We start from the raw sequence: 12,736 nt of genomic DNA on the forward strand, positions 1-12,736 counted from the left end.
GGGAGCGTACCGCCGGGCGAAACTCTTTCCCCTCACGGGGTTAGAGCGGAGCTTAAGAGCGCATGCAAAATACCCCCGATGTTGGCTTCGCAGAGACGGACCGTATAATAGTCTAAGGCCGGTGCGCGAGTTGAAGGGGCCTCACGAACCCCGGATGCGTTTATAAACACCCGAAAGGAGACGGCCGGTGCCCGCCGGTCCTGACTAGGTGGGATCTACCCAGCGCCTTCCCCTAAGCGGGGACTTGGGAGCGTACCACCGGGCCTCGCTCATACCCTCCGGGGTGGAGAGCTTGGCTTTGAGCGCACGCCTGAATGCCTTAGACCGGGACCCGTAACGCAGCGAACCAAACCCCTGGGCCTCGCCGGGAACGGCGGGTGCCTAGACCCCGGTCTCCTAAACCACGTAAGTCTCGGGCACCTACTCGGTGCGATCGTCCCCCGGGCCGTAACTCCTCGGTCCGGTGGTGACGCCCAGGTTCAATGACCTTTCCCCCCCTGCACGGGGGTGGAAGGCACCCGGCTTGAAATATATTGGCAAAAATTGTCTCTTGTTCGAATGGCTTCCTTCGCCCGGCCTGTAACGGGCCGGGCACAAACCCGAATACGACTCTTAGCGGTGGATCACTCGGCTCGTGCTTCGATGAAGAACGCAGCCATCTGCGTTAACTAATGTGAATTGCAGGACACAGATCATCGAAATTTCGAACGCATATTGCGGCCGCGGGGGTCCATCCCGCGGCCACGCCTGTCTGAGGGTCGCTTTACCCATCGATCGGTCTCCGCGCCCCCGCTGAGAGAGAGAGACCGCGGCTGGAAGCTCGCAGGGCCTGAAAACGGCCCTTCGTCTTCCCAAACGAAGACTCGGTTCCGAGCCAGTCCACGCGGCCCGTGTTGCGAGAGAGCTCCGTACAGGGAACGGAGGGAGAGCCGAGTAGGTCCGGGTCCACGTCCGTTACGGTCTCTCCCCGAGTCCCGAGCGGGGCTCCGCGCAGTCGGACGCGGGGGTGGCGAGTGCCGATTAAACCCAGCGAGCGGGCGAGTGAGCGGGCGGGCGAGCGGCCGGGGTGGGGGGGAAGGTGTCGCGGAGTTCGGTCTCGTGCCGGGCTCTCGCCCCTCGCCCCTAGCCTTCGGCCCTCCGCCTCCGCCCTCGCCCCCGCATAAGAAACCTCTGTGTGCGGCCTCAGATCAGACGAGACGACCCGCTGAACTTAAGCATATCAGTAAGCGGAGGAAAAGAAACTAACAAGGATTCCCTTAGTAGCGGCGAGCGAACAGGGAAGAGCCCAGCGCTGAATCCCACTTTCCCCTGACCGGGGTTGGCCGGGAAATGTAGCGTACGGAAGTCCGTAAGATCCGTCTCGGTGCGGACGCGGGACCAAGTCCTCGCGAACGTGGCTTCTTCCCATAGACGGTGAAAGCCCGGTAGCGAGTCCCGCGTTCCCGCCCGGGTAGGTCGGGCTTCTCGGAGTCGGGTTGCTTGGGAATGCAGCCCAAAGCGGGTGGTAAACTCCATCTAAGGCTAAATACCGGCACGAGACCGATAGCGAACCGAGTACCGTGAGGGAAAGTTGAAACAGGACTTTGAAGAGAGAGTTCAACAGAGCGTGAAACCGTTGAGAGGTAAACGTACGGGGACCGAGAAGACTGCCCCGGGGGATTCAGCCGGGCGGACGGCCCCGCGCTCGTCGGGTTCCGCGGTCGGGGGTGCGAGCGTATCCGGGCGAGAGGGGTGGGGTGCCGACTCCACCGCTCCCCGCTTCGGCTCTGCGCTTCGCCTCTGGACTTCGGGCCTGTCGGGCGTACGGAGGTCCGGCCCCGCCCGGTGTACTTTCCCCGCGTGGTGGTGAGTCGCGACCGGCTCCGGTTAGGCTTGGAAGGGCCCGAGGGTGAAGGTAGGTCCGTCCGGAGAAGGGAGTCCCCACGCGGCCCCCGGACACGGGCGTTCCGCTACAGCCCCTCGCTCCGACTTCGCCGATAACGCCGGGGCCGTGGAGCAATGTCCTTTCCGCGTTCTCCCCTCCTCCGGGATGGGGATGGGGGCCCCCCCGATCGTTCGGGTCGAAGCGGGCCGGCTGGGCTGTCCTCAGCCCCGGGCTAGGCCCGCTACGGCGATGCGGGGGGCGATCCAGGCCCACAGCACCCGAACGCCTAAGGTCAGCGGCTAAGTTCGGACCCCGAACGACCCGTCTTGAAACACGGACCAAGGAGTCTAACGCGTATGCGAGTCGAAGGGACCAGAACCCCCGGAGGCGCAACGAAGGTGAAGGCCGGCGCGCGTCGGCTGAGGTGGGATCCGTCCTAACCCTCCGAGGGGGCGGGCGGCGCACCACCGGCCTGCTCTTCCCACGTGCGGAGAGCGGAGCCAGAGCATACGCGGTGGTACCCGAAAGATGGTGAACTATGCCTGGGCAGGGCGAAGCCAGGGGAAACCCTGAGTGGAGGCCCGCAGCGGTCCTGACGTGCAAATCGGTCGTCCGACCTGGGTATAGGGGCGAAAGACTAATCGAACCATCTAGTAGCTGGTTCCCTCCGAAGTTTCCCTCAGGATAGCCGGCGCCGAAACTTCAAGTTTTATCCGGTAAAGAAATGACTGGAGGCCGCGGGGCCGAAACGGGCCTCGCCCTACTCTCAAACTTTAAATGGGTAAGAGGCCCGGCTCGCAGGCTTGGAGCCGGGCATGGAATTGACGGTGCCGAGTGGGCCACTTTTGGTAAGCAGAACTGGTGCTGCGGGATGAACCGAACGCGCGGGTTAAGGCGCCCGACGCAGACGCTCATCAGACCCCAAGAAAGGTGTCGGTTGATATAGACAGCGGGGCGGTGGCCATGGAAGTCGGCATCCGCTAAGGAGTGTGTAACAACTCACCTGCCGAATCAACTGGCCCTGAAAATGGATGGCGCTGGAGCGTCGGGCCCATACCCGGCCGTCGCTGGCGGTACTTGTCTCCCACCCCCCCCAAAAGCCAGCGAGAATGAGAGAGAGAACCGAGACTCATGGGACCGTATGCCGCGACGAGTAGGAGGGCGCCGCGGTGGCGCAGAAGCCTTTGGCGCGAGCCTGGGTCGAGCCGCCGCGGGTGCAGATCTTGGTGGTAGTAGCAAATATTCAGATGAGAACTTTGAAGGCCGAAGTGGAGAAGGGTTCCACGCCGACAGCGCTTGGCCGTGGGTTAGTCGGTCCTAAGGGATAGGCGAGCGCCGTTCGGAAATGCTGGGGCGATGGTCTCGTCTGCCTCGCGCTGACCGAAAGGGGATCGGGCCAATATCCCCGTACCTGGGATTGGTGGAGATCGAGCCGCCGAGAGGCGCTCCCGTGGCGGTAACGCAAACGAACCCGGAGACGCCGGTGGGGACCCCGGGGAGGATTCTCTCTCCTTGCTAAAGAGCTGGAGCGCCCTGGAATGGGTTCGACCCGAGATAGGGGCTCAACGCTCTGAAAGGCGTCGCATGCGCTATGCGACGGCCGGGACGTTTCCCATCGGCCCTTGAAAATCCGGGGGAGGTATAGTGAATTTCCCCCCAGGCCGTACCCATATCCGCATCAGGTCTCCAAGGTGAACAGCCTCTGGCGTGTTGGAACAATGTAGGTAAGGGAAGTCGCAAGACGGATCCGTAACTTCGGATAAGGATTGGCTCTAATGGCTGAGCTCGGTCGGGCCCGTGTCTGCTGATGCGGGGTCCGAAAGCCCGGTGCTGCCCGTGCGACGGGGAGCTGTTCCCGGTCCACCTTCGGCCCCCCCCACTGGGTCCTGCGCGCGAGGAAGCGCACGGCGAGAGATTGTCCCCCCAGTATATCCAAACCCCCGTGAACAAGGCTCCGTCTGTCTGTCGGGGTCGATGAGAGTGGGTCGCGGCGAGCGAGACCTTAAGCCCCGGTGCGTGTCCCCCCTCGGCGGTGGCGCTTAGGGGGCCTCGGTCAGGTCGACGGTAGGGGAGCCGGTCGTCGGTGGGATGCCGGCGGGGGAGCGTCCTTCGGGACTAACCTCCGTCGGATGACCGCCTTCGGCCTCCCTCTCCCTACCTAAGCCGGGCCGGGCTCCCCGACGCCCGTCGCCGGTGGGCCGCCCCCGGCTAAGCTCGAGCGTCCGGCCCTTCGCTCTCCCCCGATGGGACGCTGGAGGGACGCAATGGAACGTAGGGTCCGCGTGGGGGGGTTGCGGTCTCTCGTGCGTGTGTGGACTCGTAGCGGGCCACCGCCGGTGGTGGGGCTTCGGTGGTCGGGGCGGTGTCCCTGGAGCCTCGCGCGCCGAGCCTAGGCTCCGTGGATCTCTCGGGCTTATGAGTCTCGCCTCGGGGGAGACCTCCGGGGCCGGGTCTCTCGGCCGGCACCTAACAGCCGAATTAGAACTGCTGCGGACAAGGGGAATCCGACTGTTAATTAAAACACAGCATCGTGAAGGCTCTTGGACCGGGTGTTGACACGATGTGAATTCTGCCCAGTGCTCTGAATGTCAAAGTGAAGAAATTCATCGAAGCGCGGGTTAACGGCGGAGTAACTATGACTCTCTTAAGGTAGCGAAATGCCTCGTCATTTAATTGGTGACCTGCATGAATGGATGAACGAGATTCCACTGTCCTACCTACTATCTAGCGAAACCACAGCCAAGGGAACGGGCTTGGCGGAATCAGCGGGGAAGAAGACCCTGTTGAGCTTGACTCTAGTCTGTCACTGTGAGGCGACTTAAGGGTGTAGAATAAGTGGGAGGCCGCCGCTCGCCAGCACCGGAGCGGGCCGTCCGTGAAATACCACTACTCTTACACGTTACCTCACTAACCCGGTGAGGGTGTCGGTGGGAACCTTTGCCTTGCTGGGGGTTCCTTGTTCAAAGGTGCTAAGCCCCGGGTGGAGGGGTCGCTCGGCGCTGAGTCCTCCTTCCCCTCGGGTGGGGGGTCGGAGGCAAGCTCGCGCGGGGCTGGCCCTTCCTCTCCCTGGGGCGAGTTCCTCCGGGGACAGTGACAGGTGGGGAGTTTGACTGGGGCGGTACACCTGTCAAAGAGTAACGCAGGTGTCCTAAGGCGGGCTCAGGGACGGACGGAAACCTCCCGTAGAGCATAAGGGCAAAAGCCCGCTTGATCCTGATTTTCAGTATGAATACGGACCGCGAAAGCGGGGCCTAACGATCCTTCGTCTGCTTTACGGGTTTTAAGCGGGAGGTGTCAGAAAAGTTACCACAGGGATAACTGGCTTGTGGCGGCCAAGCGTTCATAGCGACGCCGCTGTTTGATCCTTCGATGTCGGCTCTTCTATCATTGCGAAGCAGAATTCGCAAAGCGTTGGATTGTTCACCCACTAACAGGGAACGTGAGCTGGGTTTAGACCGTCGTGAGACAGGTTAGTTTTACCCTACTGATGTGGCGTTGCTCCGATAGAAACCCCGCTCAGTACGAGAGGAACCGCGGGTTCGGATACTTGGTATTCGCGCTTGGCTGTGGAGCCAATGGTGCAAGGCTACATCCGAGGGCTTACGACTGAACGCCTCTAAGTCGGAATCCCGCCTAGAAGGAGCGATACGTCGTGCCCGAGGTTCGATACGGTTGGTCCGGGATAGCCGCGGCGCGCGGCGGGGGAAACTCCGCTCCGCCGCCGGTGACCAGAGCCGCACGAGACTGGAACCAGGGCCGGGGCTAACGAACGCCTCGGTCCGCCCTTCCGTCCCTAAGCGCATGTTCCTTGATCCGGGGTGCGAAATGACTCGTAAACGACCTGATTCTGAGTGCGGGTGTCATAAGTGGCCAGAGCGGGTGCATATACCGCGATCCATTGAAAGTCATCCCGTCCACTCAAACATTTGTCGGGGGGGGAAGGCGAAAGCAAACCCCGGTCCAGGTCTGGTTCTCTGGGGCGCGGGCCCGGAGACTCCGTACACCGGTTAGAGGGAGCCGGTGGCGGGCATAGGGGAGGTGGGTACTCCCCTGTGAAATCCTGGATGACGGTTTTAGGTCTCGTAGTGGCGAAAATCGGACTTAGTGCAATTTCCGAAACTCTGGTTCTCTGGGGCGCGGGCCCGAGAGTCCGTACACCGGTTAGAAGGAGCCGGTGGCGGGCATAGGGAGCAGGTCGCTCCCTTGAATGGTCCTGGATGTCTGGACTTAGTGCAATTCCGAAACTCTGGTTCTCTGGGGCGCGGGCCCGAGAGCCAGTACACCGGTTAGAGGAGCCGGTGGCGGCATAGGGAGGCAGGTCGCTCCCTTGAATGGTCCTGGATGTCTGGACTTAGTGCAATTTCCGAAACTCTGGTTCTCTGGGGCGCGGGCCCCGAGAGCCAGTACACCGTTAGAAGGAGCCGGTGGCGGGCATAGGGAGGCAGGTCGCTCCCTTGAATGGTCCTGGATGTCTGGACTTAGTGCAATTTCCGAAACTCTGGTTCTCTGGGGCGCGGGCCCCGAGAGCCAGTACACCGGTTAGAGGAGCCGGTGGCGGGCATAGGGAGGCAGGTCGCTCCCTTGAATGGTCCTGGATGTCTGGACTTAGTGCAATTCCGAAACTCTGGTTCTCTGGGGCGCGGGCCCCGAGAGCCAGTACACCGGTGTAGAGGGAGCGGTGGCGGCATAGGGCAGGCAGGTCGCTCCCTTGAATGGTCCTGGATGTCAGCAGTTTCTGAAGAAGGGCGCCCTCTTGTGGTCCCATGGCCGAAGTACATGCTCTGAGCCCGGGTATCGCAGTGGGCGGAATGAGACTTAGAGGAATATTGACGGAGCCATGAGGGGCCTCCCCTGGAGGTCCCATGGCCGAGAAAAGTGCTCCGAGCCCGGGGTGATAGAGAACCGTGAACGCCGCGGTTAAAGACCTCGGGTATCGCAGTGGGCGGAATGAGACTTAGAGGAATGATGACGGAGCCATGAGGGGCCTCCCCTGGAGGTCCCATGGCCGAGAAAAGTGCTCCGAGCCGGGGTGATAGAGAACCGTGAACGCCGCGGTTAAAGACCTCGGGTATCGCAGTGGGCGGAATGAGACTTAGAGGAATGATGACGGAGCCAGGAAGGGCCTCCCTGGAGGTCCCATGGCCGAGAAAAGTGCCCCGAGCCCGGGGTGATAGAGAACCGTGAACGCCGCGGTTAAAGGCCTCGGGTATCGCAGTGGGCGGAATGAGACTTAGAGGAATGATGACGGAGCCATGAGGGGCCCCCCTGGAGGTCCCATGGCCGAGAAAAGTGCCCCGAGCCCGGGGAGATAGAGAACCGTAAAGCGCGCGGGTTTGGGGCTCGGGTCTTCCAGTGGGCGGAGTGAGACTTAAAGGAATATTGACGGAGCCATGAAGGGCCCCCCCTGGAGGTCCCATGGCCGAGAAAAGTGCTCCGAGCCCGGGGAGATAGAGAACCGTAAAGCGCGCGGGTTTGGGGCTCGGGTCTTCCAGTGGGCGCTCGTTCCAGCGGCGCGGGCTGGATGGTTTAGTCCGAGGAGGAGTGCTTAAGTGTGGGCCGGATAGGTTCGAGAGGTGCGCTGGGTTGGTGGAGGTCCAGCCCCGGAGGTTTGGAGCGGGGCGATGTAGCGAGCGAGGCCGAGTCGGGTGAGCCTGGGCCGGGCATGGGCGTTGGCGGCGATGGGGGTCTTCTCCCCGGAGGTTTGGAGCGGGCGATGGAGCGAGCGAGGCCGAGTCGGGTGAGCCTGGGCCGGGCATGGGCGTTGGCAGCGACGGGGGTGTCTTCCCCGGAGGTAAGTACCGTGGGGGGCAAGCGTGAGATATTCCAGGCCGGGAAAAGTGAGCTAAATTCGGCAAAGCGTTGTTAAAAAGGGGGTCGGTTGATTTTTTTGTTAAATCTAAACGAACAAAGGGTGCGAGGCGTGAAAATTGCATTCAGCCGTGATTTTTGGCAAAGTGCTAACCCTAGTGTTCTCCCAGTGGGACGTTTTAAAGTAGGACTTAGAAAAATTTCTGACCCTCTTCGCCTAGGTAGCAAGCCCAAAACGGAGCACCTCGGAGAGGTAAAAATTCAGAGGGCATGGGGGTTTCCAGTGCGGTGCCGTCAGGACATTAGGGTTCCTTTAGAAAAGACGAAAGTTTGGGTACACCGTATGTAACTATGACAAGCCCAAGGCTCTGGTTCGCCTGTGGGCATGAATATAGTGAGATTTCCGCGTTATCTCACTGGAGGTGACCCCGGAACGGTTCAAAACCTAAGTCGAGACTTCCATGGGACCCCGGCGATGGGAGTTTGAAGCCCGAGGAGTGACGCCCTCTGGGCTAAGGTTGGTGGTAGGTTCGGCCCCCTTTCTGAGGTCTAAACTGACTTCCATGGACCCCGGTGATGCGAATTTGATGCCCGATGAGGAGCACACCTCTGGGCTAAGGGTGGTGGTATGCTCGGCCCCCCCCTCTGGATGTTTAAACTGACTTCCATGGACCCCGGTGATGCGAATTTGATGCCCGAGGAGTGACTCACCTCTGGCTAAGGGTGTGGTATGCTCGGGCCCCCCCTCTGGAGGTCTAAACTGACTTCCATGGACCCCGGTGATGCGAATTTGATGCCGAGGAGTGACTCACCTCTGGCTAAGGGTGGTGGTATACTCGGCCCCCCCTCTGGAGGTCTCGAATGACTTCCATGGACCCCGGTGATGCGAATTTGATGCCCGATGAGGAGCACACCTCTGGCTAAGGGTGGTGGTATGCTCGGCCCCCCCCCTCTGGAAGTTTAAACTGACTTCCATGGACCCCGGTGATGCGAATTTGATGCCCGAGGAGTGACTCACCTCTGGGCTAAGGGTGGTGGTATGCCCAGCCCCCCCTCTGGAGGTCTCGAATGACTTCCATGGACCCCGGTGAAGCGTATTTCATGCCCGATGAGGAGCACACCTCTGGGCTAAGGGTGGTGGTATGCTCAGCCCCCCCTCTGGAGGTCTAAACTGACTTCCATGGACCCCGGTGATGCGAATTTGATGCCGAGGAGTGACTCACCTCTGGGCTAAGGGTGGTGGTATGCCCGGCCCCCCCTCTGGAGGTCTCGAATGACTTCCATGGACCCCGGTGAAGCGTATTTCATGCCCGATGAGGAGCACACCTCTGGGCTAAGGGTGGTGGTATGCTCAGCCCCCCCCTCTGGAGGTCTAAACTGACTTCCATGACCCCGGTGATGCGAATTTGATGCCCGAGGAGTGACTCACCTCTGGCTAAGGGTGGTGGTATGCCCGGCCCCCCCTCTGGAGGTCTCGAATGACTTCCATGGACCCCGGTGAAGCGTATTTCATGCCGATGAGGAGCACACCTCTGGGCTAAGGGTGGTGTATGCTCAGCCCCCCCTCTGGAGGTCTAAACTGACTTCCATGGACCCCGGTGATGCGAATTTGATGCCCGAGGAGTGACTCACCTCTGGGCTAAGGGTGGTGGTATGCCCGGCCCCCCTCTGGAGGTCTCGAATGACTTCCATGGACCCCGGTGAAGCGTATTTCATGCCCGATGAGGAGCACACCTCTGGGCTAAGGGTGGTGGTATGCTCAGCCCCCCCTCTGGAGGTCTAAACTGACTTCCATGGACCCCGTGATGCGAATTTGATGCCCGAGGAGTGACTCACCTCTGGGCTAAGGGTGGTGGTATGCCCGGCCCCCCCCTCTGGAGGTCTCGAATGAACTTCCATGGACCCCGGTGAAGCGTATTTCATGCCCGATGAGGAGCACACCTCTGGGCTAAGGGTGGTGGTATGCTCAGCCCCCCCTCTGGAGGTCTAAACTGACTTCCATGGACCCCGGTGATGCGAATTTCATGCCCGAGGAGTGATGCCTCTGGGCTAAGGGTGGTGGTAAGCCCGGCCCCCCCTCTCTGGAGGTCTAGATTGACTTCCATGGACCCCGGTTAAGCGTATTTCATGCCCGAGGAGTGACGCCCTCTGGCTAAGGGTGGTGGTATGCCCGGCCCCCCCTCTGGAGGTCTCCAAAACCTAAGTCGAGACTTCATGGACCCGGTTATCCGAATTTCATGCCCGAGGAGTGACGCCCTCTGGGCTTAGGGTGGTGGTAAGCCCGGCCCCACTCTCTGGAGGTCTAAACTGACTTCCATGGACCCCGGTGATCCGAATTTCATGCCCGAGGAGTGACGCCCTCTCGGCTAGGGTGGTGGTAAGTGCAGCCCCCCTCTCTGGAGGTCTAAATGACTTCCATGGACCCCGGTGAAGCGAATTTCATGCCCGAGGAGTGACGCCCTCTCGGCTAGGGTGGTGGTAAGCCAGGCCCCCCCTCTCTGGAGGTCAAAACTGACTTCCATGGACCCCGGTATAGCGTATTTCATGCCCGAGGAGTGACGCCCTCTGGGCTAAGGGTGGTGGTATGCCCGGCCCCCCCTCTGGAGGTCTCCAAAACCTAAGTCGAGACTTCCATGGACCCCGGTTATCCGAATTTCATGCCCGAGGAGTGACGCCCTCTGGGCTTAGGGTGGTGGTAAGCCCGGCCCCACTCTCTGGAGGTCTAAACTGACTTCCATGGACCCCGGTTATCTGAATTTCATGCCCGAGGAGTGACGCCCTCTGGGCTTAGGGTGGTGGTAAGCCCGGCCCCACTCTCTGGAGGTCTAAACTGACTTCCATGGACCCCGGTTATCCGAATTTCATGCCCGAGGAGTGATGAACCTCTGGCTAAGGGTGGTGGTAAGTGCAGCCCCCCCTCTGGAGGTTTCCAAAACCTAAGTCGAGACTTCCATGGACCCCGGTGATGCGAATTTCAAGCCCGAGGAGTGGTGCCCTCTGGGCTAAGGGTGGTGGTAAGCCCGGCCCCCCCCCTCTCTGGAGGTCTAAAAGGACTTCCATGGACCCCGGTATAGCGTATTTCATGCCCGAGGAGTGACGCCCTCTGGGCTTAGGGTGGTGGTAAGTGCAGCCCCCCCTCTGGAGGTTTCCAAAACCTAAGTCGAGACTTCCATGGACCCCGGTGATGCGAATTTCAAGCCCGAGGAGTGGTGCCCTCTGGGCTAAGGGTGGTGGTAAGCCCGGCCCCCCCTCTCTGGAGGTCTAAACTGACTTCCATGGACCCCGGTGTAAGCGTATTTCATGCCCGAGGAGTGACGCCCTCTGGCTTAGGGTGGTGGTAAGCCAGGCCCCCCCCTCTCTGGAGGTCAAAATTGACTTCCATGGACCCCGGTTATCCGAATTTTATGCCCGAGAGTGACGCCCTCTGGGCTAAGGGTGGTGGTAAGTCCGGCTCCCACCCTCTGGATGCGTTCAAAACCTAAGTCGAGACTTCCATGGACCCCGGTGATGCGAAGTGACATGCCCGAAGAGTGGTGCCTTCTGGGCTAAGGTTGTGATAAGCCCGGTCTCTCCTCTGGAGGTCTGTGGTTTTAAAGTGAATATTTTCTAAGTCCCTCACCTGAGATTTTAGAGAATCAGGACCCTCCTCAAGCCTCGTAGCGAGTCCGAGGGAGGTTCATCGTTGTCGCTATGCGAAAGGGTTCAGACGCCTCTAATCCTGTGGGCATATGGTTTCTCAGCCTGGTGCCGTCGGGATATTAGGGAGGCATTAAATCAGACGTAAGTTTGGGTAACAGCGATGCGAAACGCTATGCCCAAAGGAGTGGCTTCCCGATGGGCTTGAAATAATGGGAATGTCGCTCTGCTTCCCTGGATGTGTTCAAAACCTAAGTCGAGACATCCGTAGACCCCGTTGATGCGAATTCCATGCCCGAGGAGTGACGCCCTCTGGGCTTAAGGGTGGTGGTAGGACCGGCCCCACTCTCTGGAGGTCTAAACTGACTTCCATGGACCCGGTGATTCGATTTCAAGCCCGAGGAGGTGCACACCTCCGGGCTAAGGGGATGGTTTGGGTGGCCTCCCCTCTGGATGTGTTCAAAACCTAAGTTGAGACATCCATAGACCCCGGTAATCCGAATTTCATGCCCGAGGAGTGACGCCCTCTGGGCTTAAGAGTGTGGTAAGACCGGCCCCACTCTCTGAGGTCTAAACTGACTTCCATGGACCCCGGTGATGCGAATTTCATGCCCGAGGAAGTGGCGCCCTCTGGGCTAAGAGTGGTGGTAAGACCGGCCCCACTCTCTGGATGTCTAAAATGACTTCCATGGACCCCGGTGATTCGAATTTGAAGCCCGAGGAGGTGCACACCTCCGGGCTAAGGGATGGTTTGGGTGGCCTCCCCTCTGGATGTGTTCAAAACCTAAGTTGAGACATCCATAGACCCCGGTAATCCGAATTTCATGCCGAGGAGTGACGCCCTCTGGGCTTAAGGGTGGTGGTAAGACCGCCCCACTCTCTGATGTCTAAAATGACTTCCATGGACCCCGGTGATGCGAATACACAAGCCCGAGGAGTGGCACACCTCTGGGCTAAGGGATGGTTTGGGTTGCCTCCCCTCTGGAGGTCTAAAAATGACTTCCATAGACCCCGGCGAAGCGAATTTAAAGCCGAGGACCTGGCACCCCTCTGGGCTAAGGGGATGGTTAGGGTGGCCTCCCCTCTGGATGTCTAAAATGACTTCCATGGACCCCGTGATGCGAATACACAAGCCCGAGGATTGGCACACCTCTGGGCTAAGGGGATGGTTTGGGTTGCCTCCCCTCTGGAGGTCTAAAAATGACTTCCATAGACCCCGGCGAAGCGAATTTAAAGCCCGAGGACTGGCACCCCTCTGGGCTAAGGGGATGGTTATGGTGGCCTCCCCTCTGGATGTCTAAAATGACTTCCATGGACCCCGGTGATGCGAATACACAAGCCCGAGGAGTGGCACACCTCTGGGCTAAGGGGATGGTTTGGGTTGCCTCCCCTCTGGAGGTCTAAAAAATGACTTCCATAGACCCCGGC

At 60.2% G+C, this 12,736-nt stretch overlaps 1 non-coding gene and 1 pseudogene across 1 annotated transcript; both read left to right on the forward strand.

The window, feature by feature from the left end:
- Positions 1-607: 607 nt before the first annotated feature.
- Positions 608-761, forward strand: LOC136684789 (5.8S ribosomal RNA). Its single transcript, XR_010799860.1, has one exon. It is a non-coding gene; the product is annotated as a 5.8S ribosomal RNA (ribosomal RNA).
- A 416-nt stretch (positions 762-1,177) lies between these two features.
- LOC136684790 (28S ribosomal RNA) lies at positions 1,178-5,794 on the forward strand (annotated as a pseudogene).
- The last annotated feature ends 6,942 nt before the right edge of the window (positions 5,795-12,736 follow it).

This window comes from Hoplias malabaricus, unplaced genomic scaffold (genome assembly GCF_029633855.1).
Source record: "Hoplias malabaricus isolate fHopMal1 unplaced genomic scaffold, fHopMal1.hap1 scaffold_460, whole genome shotgun sequence".
NCBI lineage: Eukaryota > Metazoa > Chordata > Actinopteri > Characiformes > Erythrinidae > Hoplias > Hoplias malabaricus.